Here is a 12,500-nt window from a genome sequence, read left to right on the forward strand (position 1 = left end):
GTGGCGTTACGCAAGAAGGGGGCTACCCAGTACACAGCCATTCCGGCCAAGGGAGCCAAAGGCACTCCTCAGTGGAAGAGTAAACCTGCAGCAGATGGAAGTGCAAAACTGCAGAGTTCCATCCGAGGTCCAGTGGACCCCATCAGGGGAAACGCTCTCCATCTGCGTGTAAAGTCTGGGGGAACACCTCTCTCTAAAGGGGTTCCCCCTGCAACTTTACTTACCTCCGCTCCAGCTCTGCCTCTTCGCCGCCATGGGCAGGATCTTCCTTCTCCTCCGCTTCCCGCGGCGGCTACTGATTTCGCGCATGCGCGCGCATGGCCGAGGACCTTTACGTCCTCCCTCAGGGGGAGTTCCCGCCCCCAGCTGAGGCCACACGCGCCTCTCCCGCCCGGCGCACATGCCTGATGCGCGTGCACCACTCACAAGCTGCACATCTAGCGCAGCTGTGGTAAGTTTCCCCCTACCAATCCCTATCTTCCCTGGGTCCGCCCCCTCGTTATTCCCCCTCTCCCTATTGGTCCTTCCCCCCTACTTATACCTTGCTCAGCCATTCATTCTTTGGCTGAGCATAGCATTGTATGACCTGTGTTAACCACGGTCGTGCCTGCCTCAGTTCCTGTCTCTTTGTCTCCTTAGTGATCCCTTGTGTACTGAACCGGCCTTGCTGTGGACCCGCTCTGGACTTCTACCCTTGGTTTGTATCCTGACCTCCTGGACTCCCCAACCTCTTTACCTCGGCTTGCGGATTCCGACCTACCTCCCGACTCTGGACCCCAGACTCTCGGTACCACCTATCTTCTGGAACCTCCCTTCTCATCTGGCGAGTATCTTACTTTATCTTATACTCCAAGACGGTTCCAGGCGCCTATTTTCCACTTTCCAGGCATGTCCCCGTAGCTGTGGGTGCAGTTTGTTACCCATCTCACCTCCGTTTCGGGGTCCCTCCATGTCCGTGGTGAGCACAGCGTAACACTGCGAAGCCGGTCGCCCGTGTCACACAGAGGATCAAAGTACAACCATCGGACCAGCCCCGCGGGGAACCTCAACGGAGAGATCTGCGCTTGTCACCAAGGAACCAGAAATGAAGACAGAGGGACATCAGATTGCACCAGTCGAGATGCAGTCCAACGATGTCCGCAGAGGCATCTGTGACCAGTGACAATCGGAGCTCGCCAAGCAGCCGGCTTGCTCAACTCCGGTGCTGCTGTTACCCTGGTCCGATCTGGTATGGCCCAGCCAGAGGATTTGCTCCCGGGCACCGGGATGTAAGTTATCATGCCAGACGGAGGACCGAAATCCCTCCAGGTTTCCCGGGTCTTTCTTAATTGGGTTGCCGGACGTGGCATGAGGGAGGTGGGGGTATTACCCAGGTTTGATGCTGAGGTCCTCCTTGGCAATGGCTTGGGGCATGGAAAATGCGTTTTCACAACAGCGCTGGCTTCTGTTGCAGCGATTACCAGGAGTAAGTCATCAGGAGTTGCACCTGAATGATCTGCCGTCCCCCTGCATTTGGGACCAACAGTTCCCGGGGTCTCTGAGGAGACCAGGCAGGTAAGCCAGACTGAGTCATGACAGTGTGCTGACTTACTTTACCCTTTACCTGTTCCCTGTCCCCCTAAGTTAGAGACTAAGGACAGGTGGCCAGAATTAGGGATACAGTTTAGACCTATCACATCAATATGCTTAAGGAGTATTTTGTACCGAGTGTGGCATCGGTGCTGGCTATTTGTAGCCTACCGTTGAGGGACCTGGCGAGCAATGCTCTGCCTGGCCTCCTAGGGGAATCTAGGCATGGGGGCATCGTAGCGCAGATAGAGATAGGATCCCAGCTCAGCACATAGCAGGAGGTACAGGTGAGGGCTATGCTAGAGCAGTATAAAGTTATTTTCACGGACAAGCCGGGCTGAACACATACTGTATCACAGATCACCCAGTGCTTACCGGTGATCTGAGACCCCTGCATAAGCATGCCTATCATATATCAGCAGAGGTGAAGGGCAGTATAGAGAGGGAAGTAGAGGAGATGCTGGCCCTAGGAGTAATTGTACTGTCCAAGAGCCCTTGGGCTTGTCCGGTAGTCCTAGTGCCTAAGAAGGATGGGACCACCTGCTTCTGTGTGGACTACTGGCAGCTCAATGTGGGAACAGTGTCAGATTTTTATCCCATGCCCCGCATGGACGAGTTATTAGATAAGCTCACGGTGGGAAAGTATCTGACTACCATGGATCTGAGCAAAGGGGATTTGCAGATCCCGCTGACCCAGGAGGCCAGGGAGAAGTCAGCATTCATTACTCCAAGTGGCCTCTATGAATTCTTAGTGATGCCATTTGGGATGAAGAATGCTCCGGCTACCTTCCAACACCTTGTCAATAGGTTACTGGAAGGGATGCAGGGTTTTGCACGGGCATACCTGGATGACATCACAGTGTTTAGCGGGACGTGGGACAGTCACCTAGTTCATGTAGCAGCAGTGGTGCTAAGTAGAATTAGGGAAGCAGGGCTAATACTGAACCCCACCAAGTTTTTAGTAGGTATGGCATAGGTTTTGTGCCTAGGTACAGGGTGGGCGGACGGCACCTCAAGCCTGAACCAGCTAAGGTTGAGGCTATAGTGCAGTGGCCAGTCCCCAAGACTAAGGAGCAGGATATGGCTTTTTTAGGCACCGCTGTGTACTATAGGAAGTTTGTCCCAAAGTATATTGCGGTGGCTAAACGCTTGACAGATCTTACACAGAAGCGACTCCCAGTTCTGGTAGCCTGATCTCCTGCCTGTGTGCCACGCCTGTATGCCCGCAGACCTGGCTATACCCCAGTACTGAGGTGGGAACGGTATGATACCACACACCCACAGCAGTGGGAGCAAGCCTGGAGTGTGGTATGGCATTGCTGGGCCTGTTGGAAGAGTTGTTAGTTATACTTGCAATGCTTGGGAATGTCCGTAGGGGTAGTCGTGTCCGTGTGCCAATGTCCAGGAGTCCAGAGGTTAGAATCGTCAGAGTATAAGACAGTGTCAGGGTTCTGCTCGCCACAAACCAGGGTCGGACCGCGAGGCTGTAAAAGCACCGACCTGAGACCGCGCAGGCTGATCCGGATTGAGCAGTTCGTAGTCATATGTCGCAGGATCAGGATTGGAGAAGACAGCATCGTCGTTGTACAAGCCAGGGTCAGAACAGGAGACGTCAGGATAAACATTGTCCATGCAGGAGTTCGGCAATAAGGAGATAGGAGAGACCCGCTTCAGCTTAGGAGCGCAGGGTTGGCCTTTGCGCGAGCGACGACCATGGCCCATGGTGCTGGTCACAGGAGATGGTAGGCAGACCAGAATAGCACACCGTCTTGCTGCACGGGTGCACCAGTGCTACAACGCAAAAGTCCTGAGCGGGCAAGGGAATCCACTGTTTCAGCGCAGGAACCAGGACACGGCCTCTCTATATTTAGGGAAAGAGTAGGCCCCAGGAACCAGGAAGCTGTAGATACAGGGAAACCTCCGCTTCAGTGCAGGAATCCAGGAGACTGCAGAACGCAGGGACGAACCTCTACTTTAGTGCAGGAATCCAGGAGGCTGAAGGACGCAGGGACGAAACCTCTGCTTCAGCACAGGGGAACAGAAGCTGAAGGACGCAGGGAATACCTCCGTATCAGCATAAGGGAACAAGCGGCTTGAAGGGAGCTGAAGGATGCAGGACGTAACCTGGAATCAGCATTGGAGAACAAGCGGCTTGAAGGAAGCTGAAGGACGCAGGGCGGAACCTGGTATCAGCAAAGGAGAACAAGCGAGAGCTTGTGGCAAAACAGTTGACATCCAGTTAGGACTATGCTCGGCAAGGAGCATTATGGGCAAGCAATACTTAAAGGCCAGCGGGCCAATCCCCGGCGGGGGTGTGAAGGTCCTGCCCCTAATGAGTGAATGCAAGTATAGTTTGCAATGAAAGGCTGCACAGCTGCAGTAGATACCAGAGGGAGTGTGTATTGCTTTGAGTGAATCCAGGCTGCAGCAAACCTCAGGAAAGCTGTTCCAGAACTGCACCGGTCTGCAAGGTAAGGTAACCAGTAAACCGTGGAGCGGATTCCTTACAGACAGGTACTAGGAAGCCAGAGGTAAGGGAAGTAGTATGCGTAGCAGAGTTCAAGGGATACCAGAGAGCAGAGTAGTCCAGGACAAGCAGGGGTCAAAGCCAGGGAAATCCAAGATAACACAGGAGCAGGAAACAGCAGGACCACAGAGGGAGCACAGCATAGGTCAGGTACACACAGGGAAACAGAAACTATGAAGAGCGAGGAAGAAGTGGACAGACAGGAGTTATAAAAGAGAGCATAACAATAGGAGAGAGGGGAGGAGTAGAGAGAGAAGTGGGAGACGACAGGGATAGGACATGGAGAGAAGAGGAGGAGACAGAAGGGGCAGTCAGGGGAATGGCCTGGAGGGCTTGGGAGGCAGAGACATGGGGAACAGGATAAGAAGAGCATGTGCGCACGCCCTCTGTAAGCTGGGGATGCGCTCGCACAGGTCGCAACACACAGAGGGACCGCATGGAGCAAGGGAAGGACGCAGGAGGAGCACGAAGCCCAGAGAAGGGGAACGCACGCGTGACCTGCGACCGCGAGATGGCATGCAGAGGCAGGGAGGAGGGAGCAGGAGGATCAGGGAGACCAGCGGAGGAGCGTGTGCGCATGCCCATCGTGGGCTGTGGGAGCGTATGCACCGGTCACATCACCAGGTGCGTGGAACGCCGCGCCGCGGGCACCACGGAGGGAGGAGGCAACGGGATGGATGCCACCACGGGGGAAGATAATGCGGGCACCGCGGGAGAGAGGGAGCGGGGAGGATCATAGGAGGGACTCAGGAACCGCGTGGGTATGCGAGACCTGCGGGGAACGCGCTGCGGCAAGGGGAGAGAGGTGGAAGGCAAAGGAGAGGAGTGGGAAGGAGTAGAAGGGGCAACAGGAGATGGGAGAGAGGGACAAGGAGGGGAAGGGATCTCCTGAGTCGTCACACTGTGAAACACTGTTTAAGGCACCCATCCTGGTTGCCCCTGACTATTGGCTACACATACAGAGAACACCCGCACAGCTGAGCAATGAACCACGGTGAGGTACTAACTAGGTAGAAACATGAATGTATAATAGAGAAAAAGAAACCTAGTATGCAAGCACTCTGTCACAGCTAAATGTATAATGATTTAGTTAAAATACTTTATTAATAACCAATGAATAAAAAAAGGGGGTTTAAAATAAAATGTATATCAAACAGCACGTGACTGTGTCATTTATAACATAACTATGAGTAGTTAAGTTGATGGTACATACAGTATGGAGATCCTTGATTGATATTCAGGATCTTGTGCTATATTTATAGCTGCCTATAGATATACAGTAGGAAAGGAGCCGTAGTGGGACCACTCTCTAGATAAGGTCTTTTCCCAATGTATATGTATCAGAGCGTGTGATTATAGACGCGCTATAATTGTAGACTTGGTAAGGTATATATGTTAATAATCCTAGGCAACAAATGCGAGGATAGATCCAATCTGTGTAACTACCTATAATAAAGGGTTAATAGTGAACCAGAGGGTAACCTCGTTCAAACTTCTTGGCGAGATGCCAAAGGGTGGCTAGGGAAAATGGCAAGCTCCTCCGCTGGAGTCTAGCTCTGCAAGAATTTGACATTTCCATCCAGCATAAGGCCTGGGACATAGCGCTTAGGTGCTGCTGCTCGCTCTCGCTTGCTGCCGCTCGCTCTACCAGGAACATTTTTTCTGTCCTGACAGAGGAGACAGCAAGCGCTTGGGAGGCGGGTATCACTGTGTGTGTGTGTCACTTGGTAGCTGTCAGTGTGTGTGTGTCACTTTGAAGTGGTCTGTGTGTTTGTGTGTCACTGGGGAACGTGTGTGTGTGTGTGTGTGTGTGTGTGTTTGTGTGTGTGTGTGTGTGTGTGTGTGTGTGTGTGTGTGTGTGTGTGTGTGTGTGTGTGTGTGTGTGTGTGTGTGTGTGTGTGTGTGTGTGTGTGTGTGTGTATTATATAATATTTTAAAAATTAAAAAAAAAGACATGTTGTGAGAATAAAGCGGGCCAGCCCATTTGGGTGGCACAGCCAGTGACCGGGGGGCGCGGCCTCCCCGATCCAGGCGGGCCACAGGAGTGGAGGGGCGACAAGGAGGGGGGTGTACCTGCGGCCAGGAGCGAGCTTCGGTCACTTGCTCCTGGCTCGCAACATAATCGGACGTCCCTCTCCTCTCCTGCTTGGAAGGTAAGGCAAGGCCCCAAAAGCGGGGTCAATTCCCACTCCCCCCCCCTCCTGCATAGCCACGATTGGAATCGGCGGTGAGGGGGGAGGCAGGGAGGAGAGGGACTCCGTAGCGCACGGAGCGATCCATGCAGGTGCATGGCGCCTGTGGCGCAGGGCGAGGGGGGATCCCGGCTTCCCGCGCGGCTCCACATTAGGTGGAAGTAGTAGGCCGCAACGGGGCTAGGGAGGGATCTCGGAGCGATGAGTGGTTAAGGCTTAAGATGCGCCGGGGGGGCGAGCGGCGCGTGGGGCCCTGGTTTGTGGAGGGCGCGGCTCGCGTGCCTGGTGGGCGGCTGTCCGCCGGTCCTTCCAGGTGGGGGGAGGGGGTTCGCGGGTGCTTGCGGTGCCTCGGCGGGGGGCGGAAGACGGCCCCCCCTCCGTTTTTTGCTCGGCGACGCCACGGGCCGCATCGGTCCCTGGGACTCCCCCCCCCTGGTTGCATGCGATGGTTCCACGAGGGCCGCTACGGGTAAAATGGCGGCGAGGGGGGAGGGGGCGAGGCATCCTCTCCCTTGGGGCTCACGCGGTGCTCCCGCGAGAGCTTGTGCTGTGGCAGCGCCGCAGCTGTGATTGGGCTCTGGTATCCACGGGCTGCCTCGGTCCCTGGGATTCCCTCCCCGGTAGCATGCGATGGCTCCACGAGGGCCGCTATGGGTAAAATGGCGGCGAGGGGGGAGGGGGCGAGGCATCCTCTCCCTCGGGGCTCACGCGGCGCTACCGCGAGAGCTTGGGCAGCCGTCCCCATGGGCAGAAATCACCAGTTAGGCGTAGGCCCCACGAGGGCCGCGCTGCAAAAAATGGCGGCGTGGGGGGGGGGGGGGGGGGGCGGGGGGAAACATGGTAATCCAATGCCCCCCCCCCCCTCATTTAAGGACCAGCAATAAAGATTGTATGGGGTCAGATGTTTTGTCTCCAAATCTCCTCCCTCCTCCCTTCTTCCCCCCCCCCCCTCATCCCTTCTTCCCCCCCCCTCCTCCCTTCTCAGTCAATGATTGGTGCAGTGTTGGGTTGACAATAAAGATTGTTGGTGTTTGGGGACAGAAGTATGCATGCCTTTGGTCGTGGGGGGGGGCACGTACAGGCCCCCTCCCGCCTCCTTTCAGCGCTTGTGCGTGGGGGGGTTTGAGGGGTTGCAAATAAAACTATTGGTGGATGGGGTCAGAGGCATTAAGCATAGTTATTACCTCAGGTATATGGTATGCAAGTGGTTAGTTAAACATGTGTTATGAGTAAATATATGTCATATATGGGTCAGCAAAATTCACGGGCCAGAGAAGGTGGCAAGCATGGGGAGTCAGAAGGTGCCAATTCAGTGGTTATAAAAGCCACCAGGCGTTATATATAGTATGTCACGGTTATATGGCAGAGAGATATTGGACACACTATTATATATGGTACAAGCAATGTAAAACAGTCATCATGGGGTCAATATTAAACAGTAACCCATGCAGTATTTCATGGTCCATTAATGCTACAAATCATGTGCGAGGCGTTTATAAGCATTATAACTGGTTTGGACTGCAGAGGCAGGTGATGCATAGTATCATGCAGGCGCTGATAAGGTGCGTAGATGCGGTTACTTATTCGCCACACCCGAACAGTCATGCGCGGTTAAGGGTTCATAGTTAGATATGTGTTAAGGATGGGTAAGAGGTGCCCACAGACCACGCAATTCCCCCTTCCAAAAAAAAAAAAAAAGCTGGGGTGCGGTAACGGAATGGGGTGGGGGGGCGTAGGCGAGGCACGCCAAGGACGCATCGTGGCAGGTGGCGCGGCACATGTTAAGACATGGTGGGATACCGGGGGTTGAAGGGCACAGTCGGGCGTGACCGCTGGTCACTGGTGCGGTCAACATGCGGTCAACAGGGTGTGGTCAACAGTCACTGGTGCGGATGGGCATGCAAAGGAAGGCATGCAAAAAAAAAAAAAAAAAAAAAAAATTTTTTTTTCTTTAACTTGCATTTTATCTTATTGCAGTTGTGGAAGCGGTCGGGCAACAAGTCAGAGGCCTCCGGGTATATCGGGGGAGCGGACAGATTGGGGGCGAGAGGTAGCATTAGGGCCAGAAACAGAGAGCATTTAACAAGGTAGTGCATGAGGGCCAGGTGATACACTACGCTAATAACACACATTCGAAAGTAGCAAGGATGGAGCTAGAGACCAGTACCATGCAGCTTCTCGCGGAGGCACATAAACACGAGAAGGGATGGTTTCAACGGCAGCTGGAAGCACTGGTACGGGAAGCAGGGGCTAGCGGGCGTGAGAGCACGCAAGGTGGCCCCGAGGCCACGTGCGCCGAGGCATGTCCGTCCTCAAGTGACGAAGGAGGTACTACCGGTGGAGCACGACACGGAGCAACGTTACTGAAGGGTACGTCAGTGTCCATAACGGAAACCAGCCTGGCGGGGGGAGGAGCCTGCGAAAAAATGGGGGATGCAGCCTGTTGGCAGGGACGGCTTGGGTGTGGGTGGCCACATGTAATTAAAAAAAAAAAAAAAAAAATATATATATATATATATATATATATATATAAAAATATATATATATACATATATATATGGTCCGGCTGCAGTCTGACCAGCAGGCGAGCCGGGGTGGTGGGCGGCACCAACCAACGGGGGGCAGGCTCCAGTTAGTTACCCGCCAGAGCTGGGGTTGTCTCAAGGAATTGGGAGGGAGACGAGGTTACTAATAATAATAATAATTGACAAACCTTCGGGGGGGCAATCTCTTCTTCTTTTACAGGAAAAGCAAGAGCTGTTGAGACACGATCGACCTCGCCTCACGGCGCTGGTACGTTGTCCTCGACTCGTAAGCGTGCCAGCCGTCCCGTCAGATCGGCAAAGGAAGGGAAGAAGAGAGCGGGTCCCGACAGGCGGTTCACATCGCCGCCGGGGACAAGGGCGTCGCAGGGTAAGCCCAAAGAGGCAGTTGAAAACAGGGAAGTCGGTACATCACCAGGCATCGCCAGTTCTCCAGCGCCGCCATTGTCGGACGCGGGGGGGGGGCGAACGATGCCGAGGCGAGATTGGTAAACGCAGTAGTAAAGGGTGTCCAGGTGGCGTTATTGGCAGCAGGCTTAGGCAAGGCAAGCGAAGCGCAAGGGAGCATCAGTGGGGCCGGGGCAGCGTTAGTAGCAGCAACTCAAGGGCTGGGGGCTGGAGGGAGCGAGGGCCCCAAGGGCGGCGTAGATAGCACCGCACCGCCAGTCAGCCAGGAAGCGGTGGTAACCACAGCAGGGCCCGCGCAAAAGCAAGGGAAGGGCCAGGTGGCGGCGGTTGGAGTAGTAGGAGCAGGTTCCGCCACAAACATATTGTCGGGGAGTGGGGCCGAAGCCACTCAGGCTGGTACCGGGGCAACAGCTAAACGGTTGCCGGACGCGGCGTATGGAGACTCGTACACCGCAGTTTCGCGATCACTGGGGTCACATTTATCATCAGAGGTAAAAGCAGCTATTTGGGCAGGAGATTATGTGGATATATTGTCGCTACTTCCGGGGTATAACGAGGCAGTAGCTAAATCAGACAAAAAGGGGAGGCGAAGAAAGAGGACGTCGAAAAACGGTTGTTTGGTCACAGGCTTTCGGGATATTGGCGGGCGTAGCGGGCGAGAAGGAGCCGCAGTTATGCTCCGCATTATTTAAGTACCAGGACACAATCAGGAGAGCGTTTCAAAAGCATGGGGGTATGCGCTGGTGGGGTTACGACGAGGATTTTAGACGGAGTATGGCGGCCAATAAGGGAGTGGTAACTTGGAATTTCAAAGATGTCGATCTATATTTGGAGCACATGGCAGGGGGAGAGGGGTCGTCCTTTCACGGGACTTACAGCCCCAAGGGCTCCTGGCGCGGGGGTTTTCAGGCTCGCACAGCGGGGAGGGGTCGGGCTTCCAATAAGCAGGTGTGTTGGGGCTTTAACGACGCAAAGTGCAGATTCGACAATTGTCGATTCCAACATATCTGTGCTGGGTGTGGGGGCCAGCATCCCAAGGTCAAATGCTTCAAAAGAGACAATAAGGGGTTTAGGGGAGCAGGACAGCAGGGTGGCCAGGATAGCGCGTACACCAATTTCGGCCGAGGCAATGGCGCCGTGGCTGGAAAGATATCCCAATAAGGAGGCAGCCGGTTTATTGCGGGAGGGGTTCAGAGTAGGTTTCCGGATCCCTTTCGATAAGCAGGCGGGTTTAGAGGATATAGGGGCCGGCGAGAAGAACTTAAAATCAGTCAGGCTGAATGGGGCGGTAGCAGGGGAAAAAATCAGAAAGGAAATTGAGTTGGGCAGGATGGCAGGCCCTTTCGGGTCGCCTCCCCTTAGCAACCTGAGGGTGTCACCATTGGGGTTAGTTCCCAAGAAAGACGAAGGGGAGTTCAGGCTGATTCAACATCTATCCTACCCGAAAGGATCGTCGGTCAACGACGGGATAGATAGGGAATTATGCTCTGTGAGCTACGCCTCTTTCGACCAGGCGGCGGCATTGGTGGGGCAGATGGGACAGGGAGCATTGATGGGGAAGGCAGACATTAAGTCGGCGTTCAGGCTCTTGCCGGTACATCCAGACTGTTTCCATCTATTGGGATGCAGATTGGAAGGGAGCTACTTCATCGACCTCTGCCTACCAATGGGATGTGCGCTGTCCTGTTTCTATTTTGAAACGTTCAGCACATTTCTGGAATGGGTGGTCCGGGAAAGAGTGCAGGCAGCAGGGGTCTTACATTACCTTGATGATTTTTTGTTTGTTGGGCCCAAAGGGTCCGGTTTGTGCGCCAGATGGCTGGGGCAGTTCTCGGCCATGGCCCGCGAATTCGGGGTTCCGCTGGCGGCAGAGAAGACCGTAGCGCCCACCACCACCCTGAGTTTCCTGGGCATAGAAATAGACTCCATCTATTCCCTATTTCTATTCTAAATATATCTATTTCTAGGGAATACAGGTTGCCTCCCGAGAAGCTAGTAGCGCTACAAGGGATGATTAGGGAGTTCATCCAACTGATAAAGACCTCGCTGCGGCACTTCCAGTCCATGTTGGGACACTTGGTGTTCGCAGCGCGGATCATGCCAGTAGGGAGGGTGTTCTCCAGGCGGTTGTCGGCAGCCACAGCAGGTGTAAAACACCACACCCACTTCATTCGAGTCACAGGGGAGATACGGAGGGATTTAGCGGTGTGGCTCGAATTCTTGGGTAAATACAACGGGAGAACATTATGGAGGGGGCGGTCGGTTCGGAACTCCGAGCTGCAGCTCTTCACCGACGCTTCCGGGTCCGTGGGGTTTGGCGCTTATTTCAGGGGGGCTTGGTGCGCTGAGGCATGGCCGGCAGAATGGGGGGGGACCCACCTGGTCAAAAACTTGACTTTCCTTGAGCTGTTCCCACTACTGGTTGCCGTGCACTTATGGGGATCCCAGTTCGCAAACAGAGCGGTCACGTTCTGGTCAGACAACATGGGCGTAGTGGAGGCAGTGAACAACTTCGGATCACGGTCCCCACCAGTGCTGGCGCTACTGCGCCAATTCGTGCTGCGGTGTCTGCAGCTGAACATCGCATTCAGGGCCAGGCACTTACCAGGGGTGGAGAACAGCATAGCTGACGCTTTATCACGTTTACAGATGGGGCGTTTTCGGAGCTTGGCACCAGGGGCGGCGATGCACGGCGAGAGGTGCCCAGCGGCCTTGTGGGAGCTGGGGACAGTGGCGTGATGGAATTAGTAAGGGCATCACTCGCCCCGGGTACGTGGAAGGCATACACAGCGGCATGGCGGGATTACACAGCACACGTGGGGGCAGAGGGGGAAAATTTCTCAGAGGTGGGCGCGCTGCTCAGCTACATGATGGGGTTAAAAGACAAGGGTCTGGCGGGCGGGACCATCAGCAAAAGGTTGGCAGGGATATCCTTCTTCTCTAAGCTGAACGGCAGGGGCGACGCGACCAAGAATTTCACAGTGACACGGGCGCTGGCGGGCATGGTCAGGGGAGCAACCCCCAGGGATAGCAGAAGACCAGTGACCCCAGCGATCTTAGGGGGCTTGGTGCGCGTCACGGAAGTAGTATGTTCATCCAGCTTCGAAGCCACGCTCTTCAGAGCTACATTCGCGGTGGCATTCTTCGCGGCGTTGCGCGTGGGAGAGCTGGTTTGCGCGTCCAAACAAGGAGGGGGTGGCAGACGTAAGGCTGGCAGGAGGGGCGCTGAGCCTGCTAATCCGCAAGTCGAAGACAGACCAG

Source organism: Ascaphus truei, chromosome 3 (genome assembly GCF_040206685.1).
Source record: "Ascaphus truei isolate aAscTru1 chromosome 3, aAscTru1.hap1, whole genome shotgun sequence".
Lineage (NCBI taxonomy): Eukaryota > Metazoa > Chordata > Amphibia > Anura > Ascaphidae > Ascaphus > Ascaphus truei.